Source organism: Corapipo altera, unplaced genomic scaffold, assembly GCF_003945725.1.
Source record: "Corapipo altera isolate COAL_440 unplaced genomic scaffold, ASM394572v1 94, whole genome shotgun sequence".
Lineage (NCBI taxonomy): Eukaryota > Metazoa > Chordata > Aves > Passeriformes > Pipridae > Corapipo > Corapipo altera.
Window position 1 is genome coordinate 1,421,607 of NW_020884950.1, and position 7,256 is coordinate 1,428,862.

Here is a 7,256-nt window from a genome sequence, read left to right on the forward strand (position 1 = left end):
CTCTGAGATCACCGAGTCCAACCTTTGGCCGAACACCGCTATGTCAACTAGACCATGGCACTGAGTGACATGTCCAGTCTTTTCTTAAACACCTTCAGGGACAGTGAGTACACTACCTCCCTGGGCAGCCCATTCCAGTGTCTAATCACCCCTTCTGTGAAGAAATTCCCCCTGATGTCCAGCCTAAACCTCCTGGGTGCAGCTTAAGACTATGTCCTCTTGTCCTGTCACTGATTGCCTGGGATAAGAGGCTGATCCCCACCTGGCTACAACCTCCTTTGAGGTAGTTGTAGAGAATGATAAGGTCACCACTGAGCCTCCTTTTCTCCAGGCTAAACACCCTCAGCTGCCCCAGCTACTCCTCACAGGACTTATGCTCCATTCCCTTCACCAGCTTTGTTGCCCTTCTCTGGACAACTTGGCTCACCTCAGCCTGACTTCTCCAGCCCAGCTGGGTTCAGTTCAGTTTGACCCAGGGGAGCCTGGATTGGCACAGCTCCTTGTCATGGCTGGTGAGACCCGTAGGAAGAATTTCCATACCATGGCGCCATGTGTCCAGTGGGGGATCTGGCAGCCAGTTGGTGAAAGAAGAGCCCAGGGAGCCGGTGTTGGCCCCACGGCAGCGTGTCCTGAGGTGATGGGGCTCCTCAGCCCATACATCTGGTTTCTCACCACCCTTGTGTTCTTCCCACTGCACCTTCCCCTCGTGAGAGCTCAAATCGACATGCAGCCATGTTCAGCATTGCTATGGGGTCTGTGCTGGCATTCTGGTAGCATTGTGCAGCTTGTTTTGTAGGCCAGTTTAAATTTTTTTTTCTGCAGAGAACAGTGCCATAACTGTAAACACTCTCCCAACTCGTGTCTATAGCTACACCTTGACATCTGCCCTCAGGACTTGTTTGGTCCACAGAGGAAGGGGTAACAGGAGCTCACTATTGAAAAGAAAGTTTGGCCCATGAATCTGAGTAACCAGCAGTGAGTTTTGGTTTTGCTTTCTCCACCAGGTGCTCTGTGATCAGGCAATCCTGGGAGAAGAAATGTGTCTGTCCCACCTAAGCTCATCACCTTCACCTTCCAGCTTCCACAGGCCCCTCCCGTTGAAGCATCCCTTTCCCATTGCAGGTAGGGAGATGTGCCTTCTCTGCTCTCATTGCATAGGGATATTCTATCTCAATGTGGCTGCAATTCCTGAGGGAGCCACTTGCTCATTTGTCTTTCAAGTCTAGTCTGTGGGATTTAGTCTTCAAGAGACCTTCAAGTTTTGGTGTGGAAATTGTGTTTCTGCTCCGCTGAGTTTCAGTTTCTAAGTGCTGCTAATTTTCTTTTCAGCAGCAGAAATGGACACTTGGAGAAAAATCTGTGGACTGCTAGTAATGCGATGAAGGCAAGAGCTGATGAAAGCTTTGAGATCTTCCTTCTGGGCAGTCACCCCCAGGGAGAAGCAGCACATCCTTTGGAGGTGGTACCAGAATCCACTGCTTTGGGGGCATTGCAATGTTATGGTGATGCTCCTGCCACTGCCAGAGGTTTGGCCATAACACCAGACAATATATGAGAGTACAAGCCTTCTTTCCAACCCTTGGCAGCCCATGGCATGCTCTTTTGGGTGGAAATGCTGCCTGTCTCCCCACCCCCTTCCCACCCATTCATTCCTCTGCAAAGCATAGTTTGTCACCCCCTCGGCTGTGCTAATGCACCCCCCCGAGCTGAGGAGTGACACTGCTGGATCTGCTGAATGGTCCCAGCTAATAATACCCCCCAATACCTCTTTATTTTGGAAAGTTATTCAAGGATCCAACTTGCAGAATGGCATGATAAACATCTTGGCAAAGCTGAGTTGGCAGCAAAAGGAAGTGTCAGGGCAGGAGTAAATGGTTAGGGGCAAAGAAATGGCAGGAACGTCTTCAGCTGCTGTACAATAAAAGACCAGAAGTAATGATTTGACACATTTGTACCCATCCTATGTCTTTTTTTTCCAAAGGATGTTGTGATCGCACAAACCTCTAACATCCTTAAAACCTTTCATGCCAAAAATTTCCATGGTCAGCAGGAACATCAATGCATCTGAAGTGGGGAGTGTGGCATTTAGCAATTGGTTACTACAGAAGCAGAATAAGGGCAGAGTTATGGCCATGTGAAAAAAACCCAGGGCACAATCTTGTAATTAAAAGGCCATCATAATGCATGTACCACTGAGGAGGACTGGGTATTAATCACTGTCTGATTAATACTTGAGAGCTTGTCTGTGTGATCTGGATGTATTTTTATGTGCTCACGTTGTGTATGCACGTATTTGGCCCAGTGGTGAGAAGCAAATGTGTCTGAGGCTTGGAAGCTGAAGTTTCACTTGATCTGGCTTCTTGAGTCATTTCCTGTGGATTTGCAAGATCTCATATTTGATCTCTGCTTTCACTGTCCTACTAATTTAGAAGCTGCTGAGCGATGTATTCTCTGAATGATTTCTCTCCCTCTTGATATTACTTTCATGCCGATAGATACTCAATTTTGTTTCTCTGATATTCAGGTTACTGTGCCGCTTCTTGCGAGTGGCGTGTTCGAGATGACTGACTTTTCTGAATGAAAAGGCTCCCTCTCAGAGGTGTGATTTCTGTTTGTGCCTTGTGTTGTTTGTATACAGAGTTTCTGCTCAGACACAGAATAGTGCTTCCCTGTGATGTGTTCATTACAGTACCTAGAATTAATTAGCTATGGGTGGCAGAGCTTCAAGGCAGCAGCTCCTGCATACTAACGATTTGCATGCTGTGACTGTCCTGTGTTTTGTATTCAAAAGAAACATTTATTTTGCAAAGTAATGCTTTAGCTGTTGCAGAGAATCTGGCATATGGACCTCATTTCTGCTTGGATTGGAATGGACTTCCCTGAGTGCTGTTACACCTTTAGCTACCACTTATTTAGGGTGAGAAGCAACTGGAATTTGAAGGGGCAGACTTCAGGATGGCATTTACTGCAGGCTTGCAACGTAACCTCCTACCTTCACTTACTCTTGCTTATAAAACCTTTGAGCTGAAGTCTTCCACACTGTTGATTTAGGAACCTAAATATGAATGTTGGTACCCTGTTGACTGTGCTGAATTCAATGATTTTTCCACTGACTCACTCGGTGACTTTGAATGAGTGAGGAGTGGAAGTCAGCAGTCCTGAATCATGCCATCCTCCAGACAATTACCCCCCTCACCGATAATTCTTTCGAGCAGCAATCATATTTTAAAAGCAATGATTACATCTGTGTTTTCCCCCATTATAATTGCTCAGAATTTAAGAGCCACAGAAACAATCTGCAACATTTGCAGTCAGCTTGAAATCTTTCAGTTGACACTTTTTGGGAGGTCAGAGACTGGAAATACTAAGGGTTCTTTTCAGCAGGAGTGAGATTTCAGGATGCGGTTTGGAGAATTGGTTTGGAGAATTGTCGGGATCATTTCAGGCACCTGCCAGGGAAAGAAGAGGTGGAGAACTCCTTGCAGTCTTCCCAGGATGTCGTTTTGGAGGGTGGTAAGATCAGAGCAGGAAAGCAGAAAGGACCCTCACTGCCAGATGAGCTGGTTTGCTCAAGAACTGACTATCCCACTGTTTTCTAGTTTTTATTTCTTTGTAACCCTGTGCTTTATTAGGGCTGAAAGTGACAACAAATCTTAGGAGATCTCTTGTGCTGTTGCCTGTGTGATTTTTCAGGACACCAAGGGATCAACCTGGGCAACAGCAATGACTGTGCTGGTGTCTGGGAAGGCATTGACCAGTGCATGCAGTCAGCCATGAGTCACTTGTGTGGGACAAATCTGCTGTCATTAGTAGCTGATTTCACGAAACCATGCGCTCTCCTTCACCCTCTCCCAAAATACAAAGTTTATGGAAATGAGGAGACTGTGAGGAAAAGGGGTCTTTTCAAAACCCTTGCTTTCTAACTGGGCACTCTGTTGCCCTCGTAATATTCAGCAATATGTGATTTATAGCTCCCCTGACACGATGGTTTGGTGTTTCCTTTGTGTGCATAACTTCCTTTTGATATAAAGGGATGATAACAAACCTAAACTGTAATCTCACTAGTACATGACACATTGTCTTTGTGGTGCAGATGGCAGGAAAATGCTCTGATCTTGAGTTCAGCGCTTCAGCCTTCCCGCCCCCACCCCAAATTCCACCTTGGTAACAGGATGGGCATTAGCAAGTTTAGTGAGACAGCAGTGTTGGTGGGGGTGATTCCTTCAGATGCAGTGATGCAGGATGATGTTTTTGGGAGTCCCACTGGAGTTGAGTCCCTGGTATGGACTCAGCAAGAGATGCGTGCACAGCTGCTGCTTTAACTTCTTGCTTACCTTTTTGTGCTGAATGACTGGAAGGAAAAACTGCTACAAAACCTTCACTTACCACTGTCAGTCCCCCAGCAGTGCTTTCCTTCTGTGCATTCCCAACTCAGTGTGCCCTGGCCCATCAAATCAAAAAAATAATGTGCACAAACTCTGCAACTGTCACGGCAACCTCAGGATTAGTCCTAAAGCCGGGCTACTTTTGGCATGAGGGAAGGGCTGCTCTTCTCTTGAGATGCCTTTCCACCCTTGAGAGGTTTCTGCATTTTTGATACAGCTGCTTCCAGAGCCTCATGGGAGCTGAACAAACAGATGTCAAATAATCTGTTCTTACTTCAGGGAGCACAAAAGTGGATGGGTCTGGGATAAACACTGGAGCTGTGCACACCTTTTCCTCCCCTCCTCGGGGATTATTTGAATTAGTCTTGAACCCTTAAGTGTATTTCAAAAAGTATAATTCACTTGGGTGTTCCTCCCTGTCTTGCACAGCTATTGTGAGACCATCCCTTCTGAACACTCATGTCCCCTTTATTGCAAAACTCTTTGATTGGCCTCAGCAGGTGACACAACGAACAGTCGACTACTTACTTTAGCAAAACCAGTTTTCATGGCTTGACCTCCTTTTCTCACCCAGTGTCTTGCTGTGAGTAGAGGGTCCTATTCAGTGTCTGAGCAGTTGTAATTGCAGGATTACCCAGTCCAGGCCCAGACGTGGGAGAAACCCCCCCACAGGCATTGATCAGGAAAGGCTTCTGGAGTTAAATTAAGCTTTTGAAATATGGAAATGAGGACATGGCTTAGTCAGGCGTTCAGTGGCATATGATACACAGGGGAAATGAGTTATATGCACCCTATTTGTGTTCCTCTGAACCCAGCCCTCAGCTTCAGGGCTGCTCGGTGACATGACCCATGCAGAACTTTAAAGATGCTTGACAATGTTTGATTTCAAAGGGTGCCAGTCCACCCTCTTCTCCAGGCAGATATTTTTCCTTGTGTCAACATCCTCATAACAACTCCAGCTAGGCAAATATAGCACATGGCTTATGAGTGTCCTGGAAGGACTCAGAGGTGGAGAGTTAGAGCTAAAGAAGGTTCATGGTTAACCCCATGCACCACTGAATAGCTTTTCCAGGGATAAATCACAGCACATGATGGAGAAGCTGGGAGGAGAGTTTAATGGTCCTGCAGAGAGCACCACCTTAGACAGCCATCCCTCAAGATATTCCCAAGGACTCTCATGGAAAGTAATCCTACGCTTCTTTTATGTCCTTGTAATCACACACATATTATGCTTCCCTGCCCAGTTCTAAGGAAAGGTAATTAGTCACTCCACACAAACCTTTTGGGACTATGCATGTACTCCAGTATGGAATACAGCTCCGTCTAGAAGGGAATAAAAATGCACAGCTCTGCTCTGTGTGTGGTTATTAGCAGAGGCTGCCATTCGCAGGAACTGGGTGCAAGGCCTTCCACGTGCTCCCTGCCAGCTGCATCTCCAGCAGCATTGGCTGCCAGGCTTAACAAAGCCCAGAAATGGAAGCCGAGGTTATGAGAGCTTCACACCTGCAACGCCAGAAACACAGGCTTGACTCCTGCTCACAAAACTCCCTTGTTTTAGATAGCAGACTCTCCAGTTTCTTAGAGGGGGAAAAAAAAAAAAAGAAAGGCTGGTTATTGCTGGGTGTGTGTTCTGACCTTAAAAGCTGAAAGTAAAAACTCTCCCAGATATGGGGTGTGCTGAAGTGGCAGCTGAAGGGCTTTTTTTGTTCGTTCTACAGTTAATACCATCGTGCTAAAATTGCACAGGGAGGAGTGGGGGTTAATTTAAGATTTAGTGTGACCAAAAAGAATTATGTAGAAAACAACAAATGGACGACATTCTGAAAAATAAACTTGATTTCCATAGTCAGGAGTACTTGACTTAAGTTGCAGGGAATGTGACGGAAGCCTCCTGGATCCATGGCAGGTAAACATTTGCTTTTGATTCTGTTTTTCTCTTCAAGTGTAGAAACCCCAGCATTTACACTTAAATGGATGTGCTGTAAGCTATGTTTAGGAAGAGAATTTCATCCCCTCCTGCACGTACTTTTAACACATGATAATTATTTGACTGCAGCTTTACAAAGTATGGCTGGAGGGATGGTTTGTAAGGGAGGAGTTACATGGCACTGATAACTGCCTGACTCAGCCCCACTGAAGGCAGTGGCAGCAGGATCAGGCCATCTAGAAGAGATATTTTACTTTAAATGTCAATTATGTACCTTCAGTGGCTTATGGTAAATTCCTGCCTCCTGATTTCACACGTTGGAGAACACACCTGTATGCTGGAGTGATGAATGTCTTCAGGGTCACGTGTTCAATGTGGACAGGAATCTCTGCATTTTATCACCTTTTTTAAAAAACAAAAAAAACAAACCAGGGAGCCAGAGAGCTTATGAAGATGATGTTTTGGTGACTGATGCCATTGGTTTTGTCTTCATCAAACATATCACAGAGTCTGTGGCCTTCCTTTATTTTTTGCTTTCTGCTTCTTCTCTCCTACCTGATCTGTTCCTTCTGTACAACAGGAGTTATAGTCCAAAATTCATCAAGGGGGGGAAAAATTGCCCTAACCGCATGTCCAGATGCATTACCTTGCATATAAGTGGTTCTGCTTGTGCTGAAGCCATTGCCACACTACCAGTATTTAATTTATTATTGCACAAAATGCTCTGGATAGCTGTGACATTAAAAAGCTTTTCATAAATTGGTTCCTGCTCAGCTCTTAAGAGATTTGGGTCTTTTCTTTGATGTTTCTCAGTCTAAGAAAGTGAAAGCTCTCCTACAAGACTTGATCAAAGTCCTGTGAGATGGCAGTCTGAGTTTTGGCCCTTCCTCTCTTGGAGGAAAGCAAACCAGGACAAGTCTTTGTCTTCTTGAAAGAAACATGGA

General features: G+C 45.5%; 1 long non-coding RNA gene across 1 annotated transcript in view; it reads left to right on the top strand.

Annotated features, from left to right (window-relative positions):
- Window positions 1–268: 268 nt before the first annotated feature.
- Window positions 269–7,256, top strand: part of LOC113956442 — an 8,244-nt gene continuing 1,256 nt past the window's right edge. The window contains exons 1-2 of the long non-coding RNA XR_003530855.1: window positions 269–1,122; window positions 1,330–6,291. This is a non-coding gene — a long non-coding RNA (uncharacterized LOC113956442). The remainder of the gene's footprint in view (window positions 1,123–1,329; window positions 6,292–7,256) is intronic.